Consider the following 12,439-nt stretch of genomic DNA (forward strand, 5'->3'; position numbering starts at 1 on the left):
GGAGGAAGAAAGATTGTAAGAGCCAGAGTGGATGAGGAACATCAATAAAACAAAACCATTTAAATGGACAGGATCGATGTACCCATGAACTTAGAAATGTAGGCAGCATGCACAGGGCATGCACAGGTCTACACGAGATGGGGTCCACGTGCCCCCTTCTCTAACAGAGAAACAAACTCCACTTGACAACTACTTGCAAATGAAAAATTAGTTTTCTTCAAGAGAGTCTAACATAGGAAACAAACCACTCTTAAGGGTAAGGCTCTATAGCCGCAAGTTTCTCTGGTCCCACCTGGACCTGCAGTCCCTGTTTCTCTGGCCCTGCCGGCCTGCAGTCCCACAGCCACTTATAAAAAAATTACACAGAGGCTTAATATCAATTGCTAACTGTATGTCCTATAGCTTCAACTTCTTGCTGGCTAGCTCTTTTATCTTAAATTAACCCGTTTATATTAATCTATGTGTTGCCAGGTGGCTGTGGCATTACCAATCTGCTGACATCTTGTTGTTCCTTTGGCAACAGGCTCACATCTCTATGACTCTGCCCTTCTTCCCTCACTATCTCTTTTAGATTTTCCTGCCTGGCTCCATCCCACCCTGCCATAGGCCAATGAAGCTTTATTTATTATCCAATGGGAGTCATACATATTCACAGCATACAGAAAGGCATCCCACAGCAGGGCTCATGCCCAGCAATAGATGGCCAACACAAAATGAACTTGGCATGTGTTAAGGAAGCCCACGTGCTAGGAAGCAGGGGCACAGGGGCCACCTGAATGACAGAGCTGGCTGGCTCTGTCAATGGGTGGCTAATTGTTGATATTTGGAATGCAGCCACCTATGGCATTTGGGGCTGCGGCTGGGTGGCAGCTTGTGCCTTTGTCTCTCTGATCTTTCAGCATTTACTCCAATATCTGGCTCTGGGTTTTTATTATTAAGACTAATTAGGATTTATGACAAGACTTTGTCATTTAACAGGAACACCCCAACAGAAATTCTGGTACGTTTTACTAATGCTAAAATTGATTCATTATGGGCAGAAAATGAACATTAGTCAAGTGCTTGCAGTAATTTCTTGAGACAGATTAGTAACAAATATCCCAAAGCAAGAGACTTCATTTTATAAAAAGAGTTAATTAGATCCATCCTCACATTGTACAAGAAACACAAATTTCTGGAGCCCCTGCAATCTATACTGATTCAAATAAATAGATAGGTTATAAGTCAGGAACTTTAAGTAAAGTAGCTCAAAGCTCTTATGATTCTGTTCAAAAGTCAGAGTTATATGCTATTCTCATGGTATTATTAGATTTTCCAGAACCTTTTAATATAGTTACTAACTCTCACTATGCTGAAAGAGTTTTTTTACATATTGAAAATGCTGAACTTGTTCCAGATGATTCAGAATTAACTTTCTATTTATTCAATTAGAAGAAATAAACAGAAATAGAAATCACCCCTTATATATAACACATATGAGAACCCAATGGGTTTATTAGGCCCTCTAACTCAAAGTAATGATAAAATTGATCAGTTATTGCTAAGAAATATGCCAGAAGCCCTAGAATTTCATAAGAAACACCATATAAATTACAAAGGTTTGAAAAAAAAGGTTTTTCTATCACTGGCAACAAAGACAATTAAATGATAGGAAATGTCCTGCTTTTTCTTTGTATAACCAAAATCCTTTGCCTGTAGAAAGTAACCCAAAGGGTACTCAAAGAAACAAAATTTGGCAAATGGACATGTTTCATTTTGTAGAGTTTGGAAACTTAAAGTATGTGTGCCATACAATATTCAGGATTTCATAGGCAACTGCATTGAATTTTGAAAAGGCTTATTCTATAATTACACACTGATTAGAAGTTATAGCAATGTGAGAATACCATAGATGAATTTCTAAATGGTCTTATTAAAATAAAAAAAACACGGAGACAGAAATTTGGGTTAAAGCTTTAAAGAGATCAGAGAAAGCCACCAGCCAACCTTACCTCATCAACTCTGCAGCTTCCAAATACGAGTAACTTCCTGTCTACCCACTCCTTTATTGCCTTGCTGTTCTGCCCTCTCGTTTGGTCTCTTAGCCCAGCTACCTCATTTCCTCTTCCTACACAGCTCTGTCACTTTCTGTCTGTCTATATAGACCTTCAGGCCTCTATGCTTGGTACTGGGATTAAAGGGATGTGTCACCATGCTTGGCTCTGTTCCCTAGTGTGGCCTTGAACACACAGAGATCCTGCCTGCTAAGTGATAGGATTAAGGGCATATGCTACCACTGCCTAACTTTTTTGTTTACTTAAAATGGCTTGCTATTTCCTCTGATCTTTAGGCATACTTTAATGGTGATATTTTATTTGTGCTGAAATGTGATTTTATTTGTATGTTAATAAATAAAGTTACCTGGGGGTCAGAGCTAATAGCAAGCCATAGCAGAAGTCTGGCAGTGGTATCACATGCCCTTAATCTTGATCACATGACTGGCAGATCTCTGTGTGTTCAAGGACACCACCAGCATGGAGACACATGCCTTCAATCTCAATACCAACATTGGAGACCTGGATGTCTATATAGACAGGCAGTGATGAGGAGGTCATGTGGTTGGGTTTACAACCAATGAGAAGGCAGAACAGAAAGTCAATAAAAAGACAGACACACAGAAAGTAGATCTCTTTCTCAGGGGAAGGATGGCAGTGGCAACAGGTGGTAAGAAGGCGGTTTTAGTCTCAGCTCTTTGCTACTGCTCTGAACTCTTGGGCTTTTAACTCTGCATTTGGCTCTGTGTTTCTTATTTAATAAGACCATTATATCTACAAACTTATTTATTAAAACACAAATAAAATATCACCACAGAATACCTGTACAAAATGCTCCACCATATGTCTCTAATAAAGTGAAACAGTTTCTTTTTTTGCATATTACATCAAGCATATTGTAAGTGTGCCATACAATCCTATAGGAGAAGTAGTTTTAGAAAGATTGAATCATACTTTAAAGATATGGTTAATAAACAGAAAGGAGTAATAAAGATACCCTGAGAGAGATTACACATGCTTTCCTAACTTTAAAGTTTTTAAATTCTAATGAGAATGGAATAACAGCTGTAGAGAGACATTGGATAGTAGAAAAACCTGATGAATTAAACAAGTTGGTATCTCTATGAATGTGTTGACCTCAGAATGGAAACCAGAATTTGTTTTATGTTGGGGAAGAGGTTTTGCTTTTATTTCCATGGGAGAAAAAACAAGCTGTGGATACCATCAAAATTGATAAAGGTTAGATTTGAACAGGAGAGACTTCTTGGTTAGGAGAGGCCATAGTTCATGAAACAACATGGCCATTCAATTTAAACTAACTTATAAGACTAACAAATGCCTTTCATTTGATCAACTATTATCTTCATAAAAGGCAAACTGTTCACAGTTAGGGTTCCGTTAGGTTTTTGTTTTTGTTTTTCCAGGAGAATAAAAGCACACAACTAAGGATTCTGAAGGCCACTGGACAAAAGAGACATCTGAAGAAGGATGAATCATCCAGAGAAAATTTCCAAAAGAAAAAAAAAAAATCAGTAAATTGGCCTAATGGTAAAGACACCTCTAACAGGATAAAATTTCATAAATCTTCCCAAATGTTTGTTTACAGATGTATAAGGACAAGTGTTATGTTTCATAGGTTCCAGTTCAATTCAAAATTAAGCCTGGCTTTGCAGTTGTAGCCTGGCTCTCTCCTTCTCTAAACCTAAGCGTGCTTGATAAAGGAAAATCCAAAATCTGTCTCATGTCAGAAGGGCCACCTGGCATGGGACAGAAGATAAACCAAAATTAAGGGACTATTTTATTGCCAATAGTCTTTTAATCCCTTGGTTTTATTTTGAATCTTTAAAATTTTTCTTAAAGTACAAATATTCTTAAAATTTATAAGATTAATATATATGTTTAAACTTTCTGTCATGATATTAATGGTTCTACAGAGTACTAACTAATTCTAGAATTAGGTTTCATCTAGCTTCCTGTATATATCCCAGGCTTGAATCTGAAGCATATAATTAGGAATTAAGTTTTTGTACCTTAGATTACTTAACCAATTGTTTTCCTTTAACCTCTCTGAAATCTAAATGTTTAAGTTTTCTGCAATGAGCTGTGACCATTCCTAACAGTGACATTTGAAGTCCTCAGAAGGATGATGGGGCCCCACAACAACTCTAACACCTGGATTGAAATAATGCCATTATGCTTACAAACATCACCCAAAGATCAGCTGTGAACCACAAACTGTTCAAGACAATTTTAAGGCACTTAGCTGAAATAGTACAGCCTCACAGATTACTCTAGCTAGAACTTCAGATAAGCTCTACACTTTCCAATCACATGGAGATTAACCAAAAAATTATAGAGCTAGCTCTTACAGGACTTGCCCATTATCCTAATTTTCTTAGGGTCCCTAAAGTTGCCATCCCTTCCAGACATCAGGAAGTAATTACAAGAACAAGATGTCTTCATTGCCAAGATGTGGGGTGGGTGTTTTTTGGTTGTTTGATGGATCATGGATTTTTATCATCATTTAGAGGGGTTGGTGGAAAGTTGTTATTGGTCATAGTCAGGGAGGAAATTATGCAAAAGAGATTAGATTTAGGATCTTATTCTGAAAGTAAAATAGGGAGGATATAGGAATGATAGGAAAAGGGGTAGATTATTGAATCTATTTTTATACTGAATAATCAACTACTAGTCTTAAATATTTCACATTGGTATGGATTTTTGTATATTGATACAAAATTAAGGCTTTTTTGTTATTATGTATATATTTTAATACCCTTGTTTAAGTTATTTCACCTATGCAGCTCATTTAATGATGTAGTTAATATTAAAAACTATTGATAATTAAGAAATAGTGATTAGTAATTAATCATCTATAATAATCAAATTTGTAATTATGTTATGTATGTTTTTAAGGTCAAACAGAGATATAATTTAGATTGACTAGTGGTATTTGAATGCTTTAGAGATCTACAGAATATGGCTTTTAAAATGTTTTAAGAACATAAATGTTTTCATAACAGTGAGACATATCTGCTCCTGACAGCACCAATCTACTTCAAAGAAGATAATTGGCATCAAAGATACTCTACATGAAGTTTGCTTTTTTTGTGTGTGCCAAAAGTTAACCACTGGGCAAAAAACTGTCCTTGCTTCAACTGCTGACAATATATTGTAAAAATCATATGAGCAGGAAACAAAAGAATGTAACTGCAAAACATTGCAAAACAAGGCAGTAGAGTACTTCAAAATTTCTGCTTCACAAAAAATCATGTCAGATATTCTGGGCTTGTAGGCCAAAGATGGATGTCCCAACATTGCAGAGGAAACTTAGGTGACTGTCCATGCAGCCAGATGTCTCCATTTTTTCTATAGTTTTGGAGGTTGTTTGTTCTGAACTTCCTCTTTACTCAGGTAGTGTTATATCCTTCTTGGGTCTCTGATGAGGTTGAAGATTAGATAGTTATAGTTACAGTTTTCTTTGTTACCAATTTCAGAAAAGAAACTCAAAAAAGCAGGGTAAAATGTACAATGTTGACAGACATAAAAGCTTAAATTGTTCATCTAAGATGTTTTGAGGTCTAAAAAGACAGTTTTGGGTTGGTGATACAAGTTAGGATAGAAAGCGAATTAGGTACTAAACTTTGGACTCACCAAGATTATAAAGATAAGTGGAGTGTTTTCTTTGAATTTGCCAAATGGAAATAGACTGGACAATGTGAATGTAATTCTTTCCTGATAATTGTTCTTACTGTACATTGTTTTACTGTGTTAGAGTAAAATCTTCCCTTTTTATTTAGACAAAATGGGGGACATATTGTAGGATATTTCAATCACACTCTGACACTTCCAAGACTGGCAATAAAGTTTACATTGAATAGGCGGCAGAGCTAACTAGCTAACAAAAATTAACCATAGATATTTTGGATGACTGAGAACATACAGAGAGATACAGGAAGTAGTAGGTGGGGTTTAGAAAGATTCTCAGACTATTGGATCAAGGAAGGAGAAAACAAGGAGTTCACTGGCCACTTTTCTACTTCCTCTCTGATGAATCACATTCTTACCCCAACATCTGACTCCCAAGTATATATGGACAAAGAAAAATTAGATAAATACTTCAAACTTTTCCATTTACAAACACTGTTTTCATACAAATATGTTATATTATCTTTGTCTTTATCTTTTGTCTTCATTGTCTTGACAATATTCATATATGCCAGGTGAGAAAGTGATTATTCACCCCATTCTCTCTAGCTACAACAACAAAACTCAGAAACTCACACCCAAGCATATGTGGGCAATACAAATTTGACTTGGTGGGTTATTAAAATAATAATTAGGACATGAAGTTGAAGGAGGTGAGGAAGTGAGGGTGAATTCTGGGAATTGGTAGTGGTGGTAAATATGATCAACAGATATTTTAACAAATTCTCAATGAATTAATACAAAAAACTGCAGTACAAATTGGGCAAGAATAAACATCCTAATTATGAAAAGTAGACTGAAGATTTTATTATTCATCACTGCATTTGGTATTACATTGGCAATGTATGGGCAGGTGTGTTGCAGTACAGATGCAAGAGCATCCTTTTTATCATTGCAAGTTTCTAGTTGATCCAAACAGAGGCTATAAACATTTGAAGCCTGTTTATTAATGTCACACTATATTTTGAATGCTGCATCCTTTGGCAATATTTAAAGTAAATGTGTTATAGTCAGTTAGCATTTATTTCTAAATATACTATATACAGTCCTCAGTATTCTTAAGTTTAGTGAATAAAAGTCACAAAAATCTCTGGCAATTTTACTCTGCCTAGCATTATCATTTCCACAGCCTTTCTAAGCTAAGCCATGTTAGGAATCCACTTTATAACTCTTATAATACCCTTCTCATGGAATGCAGATAAAACACATGTATTCACCAAGTATGTGTGACAGTAAGTTCACAATCATGGTAACAGCTATGCATTAGTCATTTTCAGTTGTGACACAGAATCTCACTTTAAATATACTACTTTACATTAATGCCTGATTCATTAATATGTGATTATATAATACATATTATATATTTATTTTGAAAATGTTCTTATGCAAAATAAGCACATAAATCAGGCTTACAAATTATATTCATAGAAAAATAAGCTACAAGCATCTTTATTGTGTCTATGTTAGGTAGATTTTACAAAATACATTTTAGGAAGCACAAAATGAATAGTACCTTATATTTCAGCAACTCATTAAATACACTTAAAAAACAAGGTGACTGCATATTTAGATACAATTAATCTTTCAAACAAAATTATGAATTAGGATGTTTGGCTGGAGAAGATGGCAATGGGGGTGGATTAGGAGGAGGGTAGGGGGGTCGGAAGGAGGAGGACAGGGGAATCTATGGCTGATATATAAAATTAAATTAAATTATAATATTAAAAAATAATAATAATAAATAAAATTTTTTTAAAAAATTATGAATTAATTAAATTGTATTCTTTTCTATGTAATTACCCATTGTTTGCAAACTATTTATATATTTTACTCCCTTAAGATTTTGTGAGATGTTCTAAACAGCAAGTTTATAGTCTTAAGATTTTTGAAGATCTGTTCATATATATTAATTTAAATAGTATTTTTTTCCATTTTACTTCCACTTTGAAATGATAAAAACTGTTAATCTCAAAAGTCAATCATTTGAATAATAGTATGAAAAGTTTGTCCTATTATTTTCTAAATTAGCAAAGTCTGAGATGATGGATGGAATATTGTACTACTTTTCCAAGAACTTCTCATATTATTTCTGTTATCAAGAGCTGTGACTGGTAAGAAATATTTCAATACATCTAAATCTAGAGCTGTTCCTTGTATCTATAGCTTCCTCCAATTATCTATCAATGGAATTCCTTCATTATATTATCAAGCTTTACCTACATGTGATGGTTATCCTTGTCCCTATTGTTAAACCTCCTGTAGAGCTGAAACACATAACATCTGTAATAAGTTGTGCTATAATTGAATATCACTTTTTTGCATTCACTCACCATATTACTATTGTTAATATCAAATAAATTAGTATAGACACATATCAGGTCTTCCTTTGGATCACCAACTCACAAATAATGACATGGAGACTTCTTAATAAGTATGAAAGCTTGAACATAGATTAGGTTTGTTTCTAACTAGCTCTTAAAACTTAATCTGCTTATATTAATCTATGTTTTGGCACATGACTCATTACTTCTCCTCAGTATCTTACATCCAACTTCCTCCAGTTCTCACTGGCAATTCTTTGCCCCTCAGATTCCTTCCTAGAGCTCCTATCTCTGTCTGGAAGTCCTGCCTATACTCTCCTGCCTAGCTTTGGCTGTTCAGCTCTTTATTTAACCAATTGGAAGGTGCTTTGGCAGAGACACATCTTCACCGTGTACAAAAAGATTATCCCACAACATTTCTCCTTTTTTATGTAAGTAAAAAGGAAAGGTTTTAAATCTAACACAGTAAAACTGTATAAAATAAGAACAATTATTAGGTAAAAATTACATTCACAATGTCCAGTCTATTTGTATTTGGCAACTTTGAAGAAAGTACTCTATTATGTGTTCTATCTTGGTGAGTCAAAAGTTTTACACATATACCATGCTCTATCATAACTTGTATTACCAACCTAAAAATATTCTTTTAGATCTTAAAAACAGCTTTTAGATAAACAACTTAAGCTTTTATATTTTTAAATCTTATAAACTTCACATCTCTTTTGTAAGCATTATTTTTTTAAATTTGGTAGCAAGAAAAACTAAAACTATAACAAATTTGGTCTTCACCATAATCAGAGACCTGAAAAGGATAAAATATTACCTGTGTAAACAGGAATGGCAGAGCAAGCTGTAGCAGGAATCTTAAAGAGTCTTATTAATAAAATCAAACCTGAGCCAGGTATTGGGGAGAACTGGAAGATCAGAGAACCAGAACAAGCCACAGCTAACCTCACCTGGCCAACTTATCAACTGGTCTTCTTTCCTCAGACTGGAAGCTTCTGTGTCCTCATCCCAATGGCTCTCAGCTGAACTGCTGCTCAAAAGCCTGAAGCTTAACCAGCCAAACGCTTCTAGTTTCTGGTCCTCAGGCCTTATATACCTTTCTGCTTTCTACCACCACTCCCTGGGATTAAAGTCTCACTTTCTGAGATTTAAAGCATGAGTCACCATGCTTGGCTGTATCCTTGAACAGATGGATTTCTGCCTCTGGAATGCTAAGATTAAAGGTGTGTGTGCTACCACTGCCTATCCTAAGTATCTAGTGGCTTTTATGTTCTCTGACCCCAGATAAGTTTATTAGGGTACACAATATTTTGGGGGAACACAATACCACCACAGCAAGCAACTTTCAAAACTATAGAAATGATAGAGGCAGTTCACTGCCTGGACAGTCATCCAAAGTTCCTCTGCAATGTTCGAGTATCCGTCTTCAGCCTATAAGCATAGAATATGTGATAGACTTTTCTGTGAAGCAGGAATTTTGAAGGATTGTCCTATCTTGTTTTAGGCAGTGACCTTCTTTAGTGTCCTTCTTGTTCAATTTAGACAGCCTCCTGTAAGCAGTTGAGGCAAGGACAGTTTCTTGCCCAGCGCTTTCTTGGTACAAAGAAAGCTAACTCCCTTATGGAGGTTCTTTGATGCCCATTATCTTCTCTAGAGTAGATTGGTACTGCCAGGAACTGATACATCTCACTGTCATGAAAAGACTTATGTTATTAAAACATTTTAAATGCTACATTCTGTAGATCTCTGAAGTGTTTGAAGAGCACCAATCTAAAGTATATCTCTGTTTGACCTTGAAAACAACTGATATGACTATAAGTTTGATTGTTGTAGGTGACTAAGAACTAGCCTGCATTTCTTAATTATCCTAAACAGTTTGTATCAATAGCTTTCAAAGAGTAGAACTTTACATTTCTTTTTTTTGTTTGTTTGTTTTTTTTTTTTTTTGTTTTGTTTTTTTTTTTTTTTTTTTTTTTTTTCGAGACAGGGTTTCTCTGTGTAGTTTTGCGCCTTTCCTTGAACTCACTTGGTAGCCCAGGCTGGCCTTGAACTCACAGAGATTCGCCTGGCTCTGCCTCCTGAGTGCTGGGATTAAAGGCGTGCACCACCACCGCCCGGCAAACTGTACATTTCATTGTTAAATGAGCTGCATAGGTAAAATACCTTATACAAGAGTAGAATCACAAAAACTATATAATGAGAATAACCTTAAATTTATGTCAATATAAAAATTGACACCAATGTACAATATTTGAGACAAGTAGTTGCTTTTTACTAGATTCAATAATCTATCTTTTTCCCCATATCATTCCTGTATTGATTATTTTCTTTCCTTTTATCCCTCATCCCCATTTTTTTCACCCCTAGATAGAAGAGATGGAAGGATATAGGGAAATAAAAGAAAGAAGGAAAAGAGATATGGTGGTATTGTGTTCCCAGAAATATTGTGCACTCTAATAAACTTATCTGGGGTCAGAGAACAGAACAGCCACAATATTAAACATAAAGATTAGGCAGTGGTAGCACACGCCTTTAATCCTAGCACTCCAGAGGCAGAGATCTGCCTGGATCTCTGTGTGTTCAAGGATACAGCCAAGCATATTGACTCACGCTTTAATGAGTAATGGAAGTAATGGCAGGAGGCAGAAAGGTATTTAAGGCATGAGGACAAGGTGATTAAGCTTTTAGACTTTGGAGCAGCACAGTTCACCTGAGAGGCATCCAGTCTGAGGAAACAGGATCAGCTGAGGAATTGGCGAGGTGAGGTGGCTGTGGCCTGTTCTGCTTCTCTGATCTTCCAGCATTCACCCCAATACCTGACTTCGAGTTTGATTTTGTTAATAAGTACCTTTAAGATTCATGCTACAAAGAGAAAGAAAGAAATCCCTTAGTCTGACCTTCTTTGTTTAGCTTCCTTCCTGACCATGATCAATAACAACTTGCAACTAACCTTGCTAAAAAATGCCAAACATCCATAATCCACTTAAAGACCAAAACCCAGCCATATTCAACCTCTTGGGAATGTGAGCACTATAGAAATTATTGTCTTTGTCTGTAGAACATAATAAATCTTGAAATATAATATTGAGAGATTAAGATAATAACATATTCTTTGGCATGTGTAACACAATCAAATTTAATTAAAGTGTTGATATCAACTGCAACAAGAAAATTATGTTTAATTATGTGAAGCAGAGCTGGGCTAATATTAATAAATAAGATTAAGGTATTTACTTAGATATTGATCCAAAGATCTAGGATTTTCTATTATTTCTCATGAGTTGCAGCAGAGAGAGTCATCTATGATTTTTTCCCCCTCACATCTTCACCCCCTACACTGATAGGATTTACTATGGAAAACTACTGCCTATCTGCCTATTCTGATTATTTTGTAAGTTATGCTCAGCTTTAGGTGCAAATGAGTTCACTGATTTATAAGAAGTTGTAGGTAGTATGACACACCTCCAAAACTATTGAATTCTAATGCTAAGACCTCTGATGATTTTTGATTACATGTCAAAGGGAAATTAATATCATGGATGAGTATTACTAACTGACTGAATTCTGATAGTTTATCCTGTTTAATATGTAAGGGTACAAATCCATCTTGCAAATTCTTAAAAATGATAAGTCACAAGAGAAGAGACTCAGAAGGAGATGTGACTATAGAAGTATGGTCAGAGAAATGCATCATTGTTATCTCTAAAGATGAAATTAGAGGAATAGCAGCCAAAAAATTTAGAGAAGTTTCATAGACATCAACACATGTGCAAAGATGTACCTTTAAGATTTTCAAAGGCAAGTACAGGCATACTTATATGAAGAAGCATGTTTTTTTTTTGAGACAGGGTTTCTCTGTGTAGTTTTGGTGTCCATCCTGGATCTCACTCTGTAGACCAGGCTGACCTCGAACTCACAGAGATCCACCTGGCTCTGCCTCCTGCATGCTGGGATTAAAGATGTGGTCCACCACCACACAGCTGAAGAAGAAACATTTCTAATGACACTTTTTAAATAAAAGTACAGGTATACATTGAATATGGATCTTATTTGCCCCAAATCAAATTCTTACGTACCTTTCCCTCTTTCTTTAACACTCTCCTTCCCATTGGGTTCCATTGCTGCTCTACACAACTTCACCTTCATTTAATTTAATATAAACAACCAATGTCTCATTTTATTTCAGTCTTACTCAAAGAGGAAGGATCCATAGGTGACACTGCTTGGGTAACCAAGAACCAGAGACTATATACCTTACCCAGAGACCAAAGGTTAAACCAAATAATACTGCTCTGAAAAAAATCAATAAAATGATTCCTAGTGATATTCTGCTATACTCATAGGTCAGTGTCTAACCTAGTCATCATTAGA

The sequence above is a fragment of the Peromyscus eremicus genome, chromosome 12 (genome assembly GCF_949786415.1).
Source record: "Peromyscus eremicus chromosome 12, PerEre_H2_v1, whole genome shotgun sequence".
NCBI classification, from domain to species: Eukaryota; Metazoa; Chordata; class Mammalia; order Rodentia; family Cricetidae; genus Peromyscus; species Peromyscus eremicus.